Raw genomic sequence first — 13,128 nt, 5'->3', positions numbered from 1 at the left:
TCTATGATTGACCAGACAACAGGAATTAGACAGGGCTCAGAGACATGGCACCTTGAATACACTACAGATCATAGAACAAGTGCCCCTGCCCGCATACTATTCAGCGCTGGCAGCAGAGCTGACAGCATTATTAGTGGTCCTTAAGTCAGGAGCAGGGTAAATAGTTACAATATACTCAAATTTAGCATATGTAACAACCTCTGTGCACTCCTGTATCATGAGATGGAGTAGACAAGGGTTCCTTAAATCAGATGGTAGTCCTATGATGCATAGAGAGGCCTAAGAGAGGCACTGGCACTACTGCTGGCAATGGCAGTTGTGAAGTGTGCAGCTCACACAAATAGACAGGATTTTGTGTCCCAGGGTAACACGCTGGCGGATTAAGCACCTAAGAATGCAGCTAGACGTACACCCCAAAAGGTACTATCAGACCCACAACCTGCCCATGTCCTGCTGGCTCGGACTGCCACACCAGCAGAGGCCAAAGCAAAGACTACAAGGATGCACCCTACTACACTGAGTCAGTAAGGCTACACCTGAGGGAAGTACAGGAAGCTGTGTTGTCACATGAAAAACAGTTATGGGAAAATAGAGGGTGCATCTAGTCTGGAAGTGACCTAGTGTATAGACAGCTATTTACAGGGAAGCCAGTTATGCAACGAGCTCTGCTTGCAATCGCCCGGGATCAGATTAATTTAGCAGCTCACACTTCCACAGATCCTTTGGCAACCCAAATACAGCTAGACTGGTTAGTCCCCAAGTTGCATGACACAATAACCATGTATCTACATAGCTGCATGATTTGTCAGCAATATTCCCCTAATCCCACTCTAAAAGTGATAAACTCCACTATTCCACGACCACAAGGTCCTTTTAAGGCCCTTCATTTGGACTTTGTGGATATGATTGACAGGTGCAACAACTACAGGTACCTCATAGTGGTGGTCTACCCATTCCCCAGATGGATTGAGGCAGGCCATGCATTCATTGTGATGCCAAATCAACAGCCACGTTCCTAGTTCGGGAAGTAATTCCCTGATGGGGGATCCCAGAAGCCATAAGATCCGACAATGGCACTCATTTTTCTGATACATTTTTTTTACCACATAACAGCATTATTAGGGGATAAAGCACAAATTGTCCTCTGCATACCACCCACAAAGTAATAGAATTGTAGAGCACCTGAATGGCCTATTGAAGAGTAAGATCAGCAAGTTGGGAAACAACCCTCAATAAAAAGTGGCTACACTGCTTGCCAACAGCACTATTTTCCCTGAGGAATACCCAAGTTCAGACCATCACTTGACTGCACACCAAACAGTGACAAGGAGATCCATCAATGTCCAAACCCTGCCACTAGGAATTAAATTCAGGGAGAACGTTTGTCCCACACACTGAGTGATGAAATGCATGTGTATTTAGGCGAGTTAACAAAATGTGCAAGGTTAATTTCCAAACAAATTACCAAAGGAAAAGAGAAGCGCACCAACTCTGATATCTACCTCCCAGAAGTAAAAGTAGGAGATCAAATGTTCATACAGAATTTTGTTCATAGATAGAAAGAGAAACGCTTTGAGGGCCCCTACACTGTCACCATGGTTACACCAACAGCTCTCTAGGTGGATGGCAGGAAACCTTGGATCCATCAGAGCCATGTGTGTCTTGACTCAAATTCTTGCCAAAAATAATGGACAGTTCAAATGAAAAAAGAGGAGGGACAAGATTGTTAACCTAAAAGGGCCCCTCTCCAACTATATTTTTGGACTATGTTTTGAATGGACATAACCAAAGATATGTATTTTTGTATTTCTCTTTTATCTCCTAAATCTATCCTTTTTCCTCTTTGCTAGCAAAGTACACCTAAATTCTAATATTTTCCTTGTCCAAAGAGAGCCCTTTAGTAACAGTGTGACCCACAATGCTCATGCTAAGTTGTCAGACAACATGTGGTATCAGCACATGTCAGAAATAGGTGCAGAAGCCATGAATGAGTCATGCTTTGTGGGCTCCTAAAATTCCCCATGCTACTGGTTCAGATAGACTACACTACACTAAGGAAATACCACCAAACTTAGGTGGTCATTATGGCATTGGCGGTAAATGGCGCTTACCGCTATGCTGACAGTCGCCAACTTACCGCTGCGCTGGCAAATATCCATTCACCATAATATGACACACACACACCCCAATCCGACAGAATACAGCCACATACACAAATCCAACAGACCAAAGGTCAGTGCAAAAGTGGCGGTCCCAAAACCCACACCTTTACGGCAACAGAACAACACCCATCACATTATGACCAGCGAATCACCACGGCGGACATTCAACGGCAGAAAACCATTGGCGGTACATACCACCGCACTCACAATGGACACCCCATACAAAACAACACTACATTGGCCAATTCAAACAACACATACCTGACACCCATACACACACCACACCCACACCACTATAAAACACACCCCCACATTACCCACAACCCTTTATGAATACCAATTATTGCTACCAGACTGAAACCAAGACCACTGACACAACTAGACACAAACAGCACTCACACCCATACACACATCACACACCCCACCACATTACCCAACACACCCTCACCAACACACATCACATAACCCCCATGGCACACAAAGGCACCCCCGTTTCACTGAGGAGGAGTTAAGGATCATGGTGGAGGAAATCGTCGGGGTAGAGCCACAGCTCTTTGGAGCACAGGTGTAGCACATATCAATAACAAGGAAGATGTAGCTATGGCGGAGAATCGTGGACAGGGTCAACGCCGTGGGACAGCACCCAAGAACAAGGGACGACATCAGGAAGAGGTGGAACTCCCTACGGGGGAAAGACGTTCCATTGCAGCAAGACACTAGCTCGCCATACAGAGGACTGGCGGTGGACCCCAACCCCCTCCCCGACAACTCACAGCATGGGAGGAGCAAGTCTTGGTATTACTGCATCCTGAGGGACTCGCCGGAGTTGGAGGAGGACTGGACACTGGTAAGCCTATTTTAAACAGTTATCACCCCCCATATCTACATGCCATCACACACCCTCACCCTCACTCCCATCACTCCACCACATCCCACACACTCCACCATCAAATCTTACTAATTCCAATCGAAAGCCCTGCATGCTGCACCAGTGCATGGACACCCCTCCCAGTCCTGCATGGACACTCATCACCAAAGCATGCACAGCAAAGGGAAACTAACATAACCACAATACACCAACATACACAAGCAAAAGCTGGCAGGGGAACAACAACCATAGAGGGGAAGCTACAGAAGTACAAATGTCAGACACCTGTAGCATAATACAGCATTTACATCCCCACAGGTACCCCAGCCAAGGTCACTGGAGAGGAGGTGCCACCACTATCCAGTCCCCCAACAGATGAGGCCCAGAGTGATGACAGTAACTCTGGACTTCAAGATCTGGACGATCTATCTGGTCCATCAGGGATCACTGGACAGCCGTTCATCCAAGCCCACTCACAGACCACCACAGAGCCTCCCCCATCAGGATCCAACACCACAGCACCCACCCAGCGTATCCACATCTCAGTCCTCAGGACACATCAATCAGCAGTGTGCCCACCTGTACAGGAACCCCAGGCAACACCTCACACACAAGACAATCAGGGACCTGGGGTCAGTGGCAGTGGGCACACCGTTCAGGGGACAGATGCACAGGCCAACAGGGACACTGGGAGGACTGCTGTGCACCAGGGGGAGGACAGCACCAGGGAACCGACTCTCCAGGAGGCACTCTCCGAGATCCTAGGAGCCTACCAACATGCAATGGGCCAGATCCTAGACAACATGCAGGACAACAGGTGGATGCAGGGACAGTATCAGGGAATCATTGAGGACTTGCAGGCCATTAACAACACCCTGATCTCCAAAGCAGGGGTGCTGGGAGACATGGCCAACATCATGAGGGAGGCAACAGCACACCAGCGGACCCCTACCACTAGCTAGTCCATTGCCCAGCCACCCACCTTCTGCTGCCGCTAGTGGTCAGAAGGCCCACCACAGGACCAACAGGCAACCAGCACCCCTTCCCGTGCAGAAGGTGAACCACCCCGCAAACGTTCCCTGTGACCAAGGCAAAAGCCAAGTCCACCGCCAGGAAATGAGACTGTCCTGATCGTTTGCCTTGTGTCCCACATTGTCACCTTGTCTACTTTTAACTGCCATTGCTCCCCTTCCTATGTCCCCATGGACAATGCACCTGTGCTACAAACTGACTGGAAACATGCCCTGGACTTTCCTCCATCATCACCTCATTCCATTGCACTTTCCCCTCTATATGTTAGCACAACAATAGACATCCTTGGATAAAACTCGACTACTAGTATTTCATGTATAGCAAATTTGTATTGATTGAAACAGCTACAACCATTGCAAATGAACTGTACAAAGGATGAGCATAAAATTAATGACCTGTAGCTGGATGTTGTGATCACACCAGGAGAATGTTGTCATATCACCAACATCTGCAAAATTAATATCTATAGGTAACAGTAAGTAGGGCAAAGGAGTGGGTAATGTCAGCATGCCAATGCCACACAGAATACACCAATACTCATAGAAATGTGAAGTTGCACCGTCTTACCTGTGTGTCATTGGAAGTACTGACGTATCACTGATGTTCTGTTGTCCTCATCCTCCACCTCCTCATCCTCACTGTCCTCAGGATCTACTGCTGCCACAGGGGCATCTCCAGTCCCCTCCTCCTGCAGAAAATGTACATGTCTGAGGGACAGGTTGTGCAACATGCAGCATGCCACTACTATCTGGCAGACCTTCTTGGGTGAATAGCACAGGTGTCCACCTGTCAGATGGAGGCACCTGAACCCGGCCGTTAGGAGGCCAAAGGTCCTTTCAATGATCCTTCTGGTTCACTCATGTGCCTCATTATAACGTTCTTCTGCCCTTGTCCTGGCATTCCTCACAGGGGTCAGCAGCCATGATAGGTTTGGGTAACCAGAGTCAACTGCAAATATTGAGGGACAACATTTAGCCACCCACTATCCTATATGGGCAACACCATAGGCATGGACCAAAATATACTGGGTGGGAACCAGGGCTCACCTATTAGACACACCTTGTGCCTCTGTAGTTGGGACATCACATTTGGGATGCTGCTATTCCTCAGGACAAAGGCATCATGTATCGACACAGGATACTTAGCATTGACATGGGAGATGTACTGGTCCGCCAAGCACATCATCTGCACATTCATGGAGTGGAAACTCTTACGATTCCTGAGCACCTGTTCATTCTGCCGGGGCGGGGGGTACAAATGCAATATGTTTTGTCAAGTGCCCCAATTATATTGGGGATATGTCCCATTGCATAAAACCCGGCCTTCACAGTGGCCAAACCCTCAACCTGGGGGAAAGCAATGTAGCTGCACATGTGTTCAATCAGGGCAGAAAAGACACTTGTTAGCACAATTGAGAACATTGGCTGTGACATTCCTGCTGCCAAGCCCACTGTCACTTGGAAAGAACCAGTTGCCAGTAAATGGAGCACTGATAGCACTTGCACAAGGAGGGATCGCAGTGGGATTACGGATAGCTGATATTAGGTCAGGTTCCAATTGGGCACACAGCTCTGTGATTGTGGCCCTGTCCAATCTATAGGTGAGTATAATGTGCCTGTCCTCCAATGTAGCCAAGTCCACCAGGGGTCTGTACACGGGGTATGTCTTCATCTCCTATTCATCTGCAGAGGTAGATATCTAAATCAAAATCAAATCATTAGCATTTATAAAGCGTGCTACTCACCCGTGTGGGTCTCAAGGCGCTAGGGACAAAGGGGGTGGTTATCGCTGCTCGAACAGCCAGGTCTTTAGGAGTCTCCGGAAAGCGGAGTGGTCCTGGGTGGTCCTGAGGCTGGTGGGGAGGGAGTTCCAGGTCTTGGCCGCCAGGAAGGAGAAAGATCTCCCACCCGCCGTGGAGCGTCAGATGCGAGGGACGGCGGCGAGTGCGAGGCCAGAGGAGCGGAGGGGGCGGGTGGGGACGTAGAAGTTGAGGCGTCTGTTGAGGTATTCCGGTCCCTTGTCGTGGAGGGCTTTGTGTGACACAAGAGTGAGTATGCTGTCACAAACTGAACAATGGAGCCACAACAGGACTCCACATCGTGCAAACATGTAATGGGACAGTGTATTGTATAAAGTATGTACCTATTGATCCTGTGACGCAGCAATTATCGATAGGCCTGTTCACCCCCCCTGAAATGGCGATCGCCTGTCTTGTGTGGAGGGACATGTGGAAGTGAGGTAATGCCACCAACGTTGTGCGCTGTGGCAGTAGGTGGTCGTGAACCACCATGCAATTCCTCATTGGTTAATATTGGGCCCTATGGGGTGCAGTGGCCAATGGTGATCTACGCCGGCAGTGACGGTATGCACAGCCTTATACGTGACTGCCATTTTCTATCTGATTCTTCACTTGTTTCCTGACCTTCCATAGGAGAGGACCTACACTGCCTGCGCTGCTGTGACCTGTGTCTGTAACCTACCATGGCCCGTGTGACCGGGGAAAGGGCCCCAGCCTTCACTTCTGAGGAGTTGGAGCGACTGGTGGCTAGGGTCCTACCCCAGCACGGACTTCTGTATGGGCCTCCAGACCAACAGATGAGTACACTGTGGGCACGATGCATGTGGCATGAATGCATGGAGTTGTGTGTGAAGGCCTCATGTAATGGGGTGGGTGTATGTCCTCTTGGTGGTGTAATTGCTGTGGGCTGGGCCATGTGTGTGCCAATGGTGATGCAAACGGGTATGGTGGGCCATTTGTGTGACAGGCTGGACTGTTTGTCTAATGGTGTTCTCGTGTGTGTATTGCCTCTGTAGGTCAGCGCCCATCAAAAGAAGGGAATATGGCGTGCCATCGCCAAAGAGGTGCAGTGTCTATGGCAGACGGAGCACCCATTGTCGGAAATGGTGGATGGACCTGAGACTCTGGGCACGGAAGATTGCTGAGGCCCAGCTGGGGATGGCCTCCCAATGAGGAAGGGGTGCCCATCGGACCCTGACCCCCCTGATGGCCCACAAACTGGCGGTGGCCTACCCTGAGCTGGATGGGCGCTTGATGGCATCACAGCAGCCACAAGGGGGTGAGTACAGTGGCTATCATTACAGCTTATGGCTGGAGGGGTGGCATCCGGGTGTTGGTTGTGTGTCAGGGGGTTCCCCTTGGCCAGGCCAGGCATAGCAACATAGGTCCTCTGGTGGCTAAGGGTTTGAATGTCCAATACTAATTACCTAGCTTGTTAGTATTCACTTCTGGGCAGGGCTGCGTGGGTCCCAGGTATGCTGCAGTTGGCAGTGTGTGCCCCTCCTCATTCCTTGGTGACTAGCCATTTCACTGGTAGTGCCATGCATAGTGCGTAGGCCTGTTCCCTGTGTGCGAGAGTGCTGTGTACGCCAACAGTGGTGTTGGTGCAGTCATTGACCCTGTGTATCCTTTGTCTCTCTCCCCCCTTTCTTGTTTTCTCATCCTGTCCTTATGTGCATTAGCATCATCTGGCAAAAGAGCACAGGCACCGGTGACAGAGGGAGCTGCATCCCACAGGACCCTGGAGGCAGAGTCCACTGATGCTGAGGGCACCAGTGTGACGCAGTGCGAGGGGAGCACCACGACGGAGACTTGGGGGGACAACACAGACTCTGATACCTTCTCCGATGGAAGCTAACTGGTGGTGGCCTCCCCAGCTGCAGGTACAGCTGCCACCCCCGTAACAGCACAGTCCTCCCAGTAGCCCCTCAGTGAGTTGCCCGTGCCCTCCCACCTCAGGCCCTACCCCAGTGAGCCCTGCTGCCCTGAGTGAGGAGGCTATTGACCTCCTGAGATCCCTCTCTGTAGGGCAGTCAACCATTGTAAATGCCATCCAGGGGCTGGCCTCCCATATGCAGCAATACAATGCATTCCTGGAGGGCATTCACACTGGATTGGAGGCCCAACCTAAATTAATTCAGGTTCTGGCCTCCTCTCTGATGGCAGCCATTGTCCCTGTTTCAGCCATCCCACCTCCAACGTCCACTTCCCAGTCCCATTCTCCTCAACCCCAACCCATCCCAAGCACACAGCCAGACGAGAATGCACACAAGACAGCACCCAAGAGTGGCACAGACAAATACAAGCACCACACATCATTCCACAGGCACTCACATAAACACCATTTAGTAGGAGACACAACAACATCCACTGTCTCCACTGTCTCCCCCTCCTCCACCTCCCACCAAGTTACGTCTACACTCACACCTGCATGCACTACATCGACATCCACTATCAGCATCACCACACCAAACAGAACACACACCTCACTGGCAGACACCTCCACAACATCCATGCACGTGTCCCCTGTGTCCTTTCCCACTGTGTCTGTCCCCCTCCTAAAGTACACAAACGCAAGCACTCAGACACTCAACAGCCATCCACCTCACAACAGCATACAGCCCATGCACCTGCACCCAAATCCACCAGACATACATCTCCAACAACCACTCCCTCATCCTCCACTCCCATTACTCCTCCCTCTTCCCACCCCAACATACCTAAAAAGCTTTTCCTTGCCCAAATTTACCTCTTCCCTACCCCTCTCCCCCAGTCCTGCATGTATGGGCAGGGTACCAAGGACTCAGGCCAGCACCAGAGCCAAACAGTCCACAGGGCCAGTGGTAGCACCACCTACTTGTGGATGTAGAGATTCCAGACCAACAATACTGAAGGGGAAGGAGCCTGCACGAGCTGCGAAGAAGGGGAAGGAGCCTGCACCAGCTGGAAGGAAACTGCCTGCACCTGCCGGAAAGAAGGGGAAGAACCCATCCACCCCTGCCAGGAAGGGTAAGGGATCCCCAAACCATGACCAGGAGGAGAGGAGGCAATCTACTCCAGCGGAAGCTGTCAGCCAAGCAACGCTGTCGATGTAAGCCTCAGCAAGGCCTACTAGTGCAAGTGGTTCGCCCTTCTCTGCACTAAGTCCTCAGACCATATAGGAAGAAGTTGGCACAGAAACTGAAATAAAAGACAAAGTTTATTAAACCTCATGAGGTGGTACTACAGTTCAAACAGCACCCTTCGGTAATGTCTGAAGTAACACACTGAACTAAGAGAGCATGGTCCTTTTATACCCACACAGGGGCTAAAAGAAGGTGGTACGATTATAGAAGCAAGACTTATATACATATAAGGTCATATGGAAATGCACAGTCGACAGGTAGGAGGGGCTCACAGTTTTCAAGGACTAGTTGACACATTACTGTCTGTTACTGATTACTAACAGCTGCAGATCTTACTGGGCATGTACGAAAGTGGGAGATTCTAAATATAACTTGTCACTAGACAGATTTTCAAGATTAGTTAACAGAAAAGTAGGACATAGCACATGGCAAGCACATGGCAGCATGTGGCAGAGAAAATGGCTGCCATGAATACAAAATAGATTCTGCGAAATGTTCACAATAGTTGATAAATACAAGATGTCTTCTGCTAATACTTAATCTAATCACTACTGATTTACAACAGACGACCCTTTCAGCATTAGCTGAAGACATTCGTCTTTCTGGGATAATCTAAATATTCATCTTGTATATTTATGCTCATCATTTCAGCTATTTCCTTATCTAACATGTGTTGTGCTTTCATTTCTGTAATATTTCTTTTGGTAGGCATACAAGCAGTAATACACATGGAGCAGAACATTGGACCACACTGAATACAGATACAGAATGTGAAAAATATTGCAATCATTACACACAGGATAGTCAGTAGTTTCCAGCCCCAAGCGGAAACAAGAGCCCAAAACCATCCAGAAAAAGTCCAAGTACCAGTCTATGTGTGGATTTCTGCAGCAATTTTATGCAATTTAGATATTGCATCATATACTGAAGGTGAGTGATCTGGAATGAAAATGCAGCAACTACTACCGATGATGCGACATGCACCACCTCGAACAGCTAATATCACATCTAGTACCATACGATTTTGGAGCGCTACAATCCTCGCAATTTGGAGCTCCTCAGTAATATTCCCAAATGCCAGAGCTGCCTGATTGGTAACAGCTTCCACAACCCTAGTCAATTGTCTCCCTTTCCTACTGTTTAATGCGGCACCTACAAAGGAGAACAAACCTAAATTAAAATCAACATATTGTTGTAGGCTAGTGTCCGTTTGGTCTACCTCATTTGTACTTATTGTCCTTTTATATCTATTTTTAATGATGTCATTGAACAGTTTAAAATTTCGGTGATATGATGTAGGGGACAAAAACACAGGGGGTAGTAGAAAAGATACATAACACACACCTGACCACCCAGCAGGTAGTTGGTAATATCCATAGTTACCACAAACAAAATATGTATTATGTGAAGCTGTAAAACTACTATTATTTACACCCTCAATAGTTAAAATCAAGGTAAGATCGCTTATCCCCACTGGAATTCGCCCAATGCTACGTATACATAAATCTGCTTTAGTTTTTGTAACAGAAATCACAAATTGTTCTTTCTTCTCAGAGTCTCTTATATTTGTGAAGATGTATGGTATTGAATCATCGTCCGATTGATACTCTTCCCCTTCCCTTTTAGTTCCTTTGGCTTGGGGATACCCATCTTTGTCTTGGTAGCATACTTTATTAAGGCAAAAAAGAAGTCCGCCCTCTGTACGTTTTCCAGATGCAAACAAAAGCGTATACCAAGCTTGACAAGAACCATTGTGTGAAAAAGGAAGAGGAATGAAAGGTGTTCCTCCTTTCTTTTGACGCGCAGGTATCATTCCACATACCCAACACTTAGTAGTATTTGTAGCATTATGAGTATGATGCAACATCTGAATGAAAGTATTACTGAAGTACGATTGACGGTGCTTCTGCTCCTGATAGGGAAGCGTAAAGTAATAGTGATCCTCTGGTACTGGAGTAGTGGCAACAAAAAACTCACGAGCAGGAGCCTTCTTTTCAACAAACCAGGTGATTATTGCTATAACCACCAAAACAACAACAAACCCCATAGTACTAATGATCAGTTTGTTATTCATTTTAGCAACAGTGATAATCAACCCTTTCAGAAGTTTATTAAAAACAATCGTTGGAGCTATTATCCCTGGACAGCCGCTGATTTCTTCACCACGGGCCAAGACGGGTGTCACTACTCTAATGCATGGCTGATCCCCCCCCTTGCCACATTGGCTCTCCGTTTGAGTAACCCAGGGCGGTAGCTCAACCAGTTTTCTCCAGCACTACGGGGTCTTTCCTCGGTCTCAAATTATATCGCGACACTCCAGAAATCGTATGGTCCGGGAAGTACACCGCAGATTCCTCAGGTGATATAGCACGGCCTTTCTCCGTAGTCAAAATCTCTCGTTGCTCGGTCAGCACAGCAGGTTCCACCAAGGTAGGTAGCACTCTCTTGCAGTGAGTACTATGGACCCAATTCTTTCGGTTCGTCACTCGAACTGCTGTCCTTGTCGCAAGGAGCACCTGCTCTGGGCCTCGCCACCTTGGTTCCAAGCTGCTTGATCTTTCAAAGGACTTAATCATCACCTGGTCACCAGGTCGGAGTTCATGGCCTTCACCTGTAGATCTGTCAGGAAGTGCTTCTCAAACCTATTGATGAATAGAAACCAAATTGTCGGTTAACTGTGCCAAATAATCATTCATCAGGACACAAGGTACATCATATACAGAATTTGGCTTAGGAACTCGCCAAATGTTAATTGGCCTTCCAAATACCATTTCATAGGGGGTAAGGCCTATTCGAGAGTGTGGCACTGACCTAATAGACAATAATGCCAATGGTAATGCATTCGGCCAAGTTAAGGATGTGGAAGCCTGTATCTTTGCTAACTTCACCTTCAAAGTAGAATTATACCTTTCCACCAACCCTGCTGATTGTGGGTGGAAAACCGCATGGAACTTCTGTTTGATCCCTAATCCTTTCAGGACATACTTAATAACTTCCCCAACAAAATGAGGTCCGTTATCATTCCATAAAAGTCTGCAAACACCAAACCTAGGGAAAAATTATTTCAAAAGCACCTTCGCTGTGGTAATGGCAGTATTATCCTTTGTGGGGTATGCCTCTATCCATTTACTGAAGGCACATACCACCACCAAGACATACTTTAAATTGTTGCAGCGTTCAAGCAGAATATAATCCATTTGTAGAACTTCGAAAGGTGCAGTTGGTGTAGCAAACCCTCCCGCAGGAGTTCGTGTCCCTTTTCCAGGACTGTATTGTAAACAGATCAAACAACATTGTACTACTCTCTTAACTGTATTGGAACTTTCTGGATGCTCCCAAACTTGCGTAAGCAACTTCGTTATTGTTGAAGCTCCAACATGTGCCAGCCCATGTGCCATCTGAACCATAGGTTGTACAAAAGCTATAGGCAATTTCCATTTATCCATCTGCTTATTCCGCCAACAGCCCTCATCATCCAATTCTCCTTCTTCAGACCATTGCTCATGTTCTTTCACAGAAGCAGATTTCTGTATATCTAATACGTCTTGTCTAGCATTATGACAACGTTCAGCTTGTGACTTCGCTACATACATAGAAGTAGTACTTCACTGCATTGCAGTCTCACGTGCTACGCGGTCCGCAAGGGCATTACCTTGCCCTATCTTATCGGTCACTTTCTTGTGTGCACTACATTTCACAATAGCTAGTTTCTTTGGATATGTCAATGCAGTCAAGAGGTTATGCACTAATTCTCTGTGCATTATCTGCATCCCGTGGGATGTGAGAAAGCCTCTCTCCCTCTCTCTCAAAATCATGAGCTACTCCAAAAGCATTGCGGCTGTCTATATAACTGTTCACACATAAGTCAGTCCTAAGCTCACATGCTCATGTCAAAGCTATTAGTTCAGCTGCTTGAGCTGACTTCTGTGGTATACGAGCTGTCTCCACTACCTTGTTTATTGTGGTGATTGCATATGCAGCTGAGGTCGTACCGTCTGGCAACTTCAAACAAGACCCATCAACCCACAATTCCCCGTCTACATCTGGAAGGGACGTATCTTGTAAATCAATACGACCCTTTGTCTGTTCTACGGTAAGGAATATACAATCATGTGTTTCTTGTGACTGAGGCTGAGTCCCCGG

Source organism: Pleurodeles waltl, chromosome 6 (genome assembly GCF_031143425.1).
Source record: "Pleurodeles waltl isolate 20211129_DDA chromosome 6, aPleWal1.hap1.20221129, whole genome shotgun sequence".
Lineage (NCBI taxonomy): Eukaryota > Metazoa > Chordata > Amphibia > Caudata > Salamandridae > Pleurodeles > Pleurodeles waltl.
Note: the sequence above shows the minus strand (reverse complement) of the source record.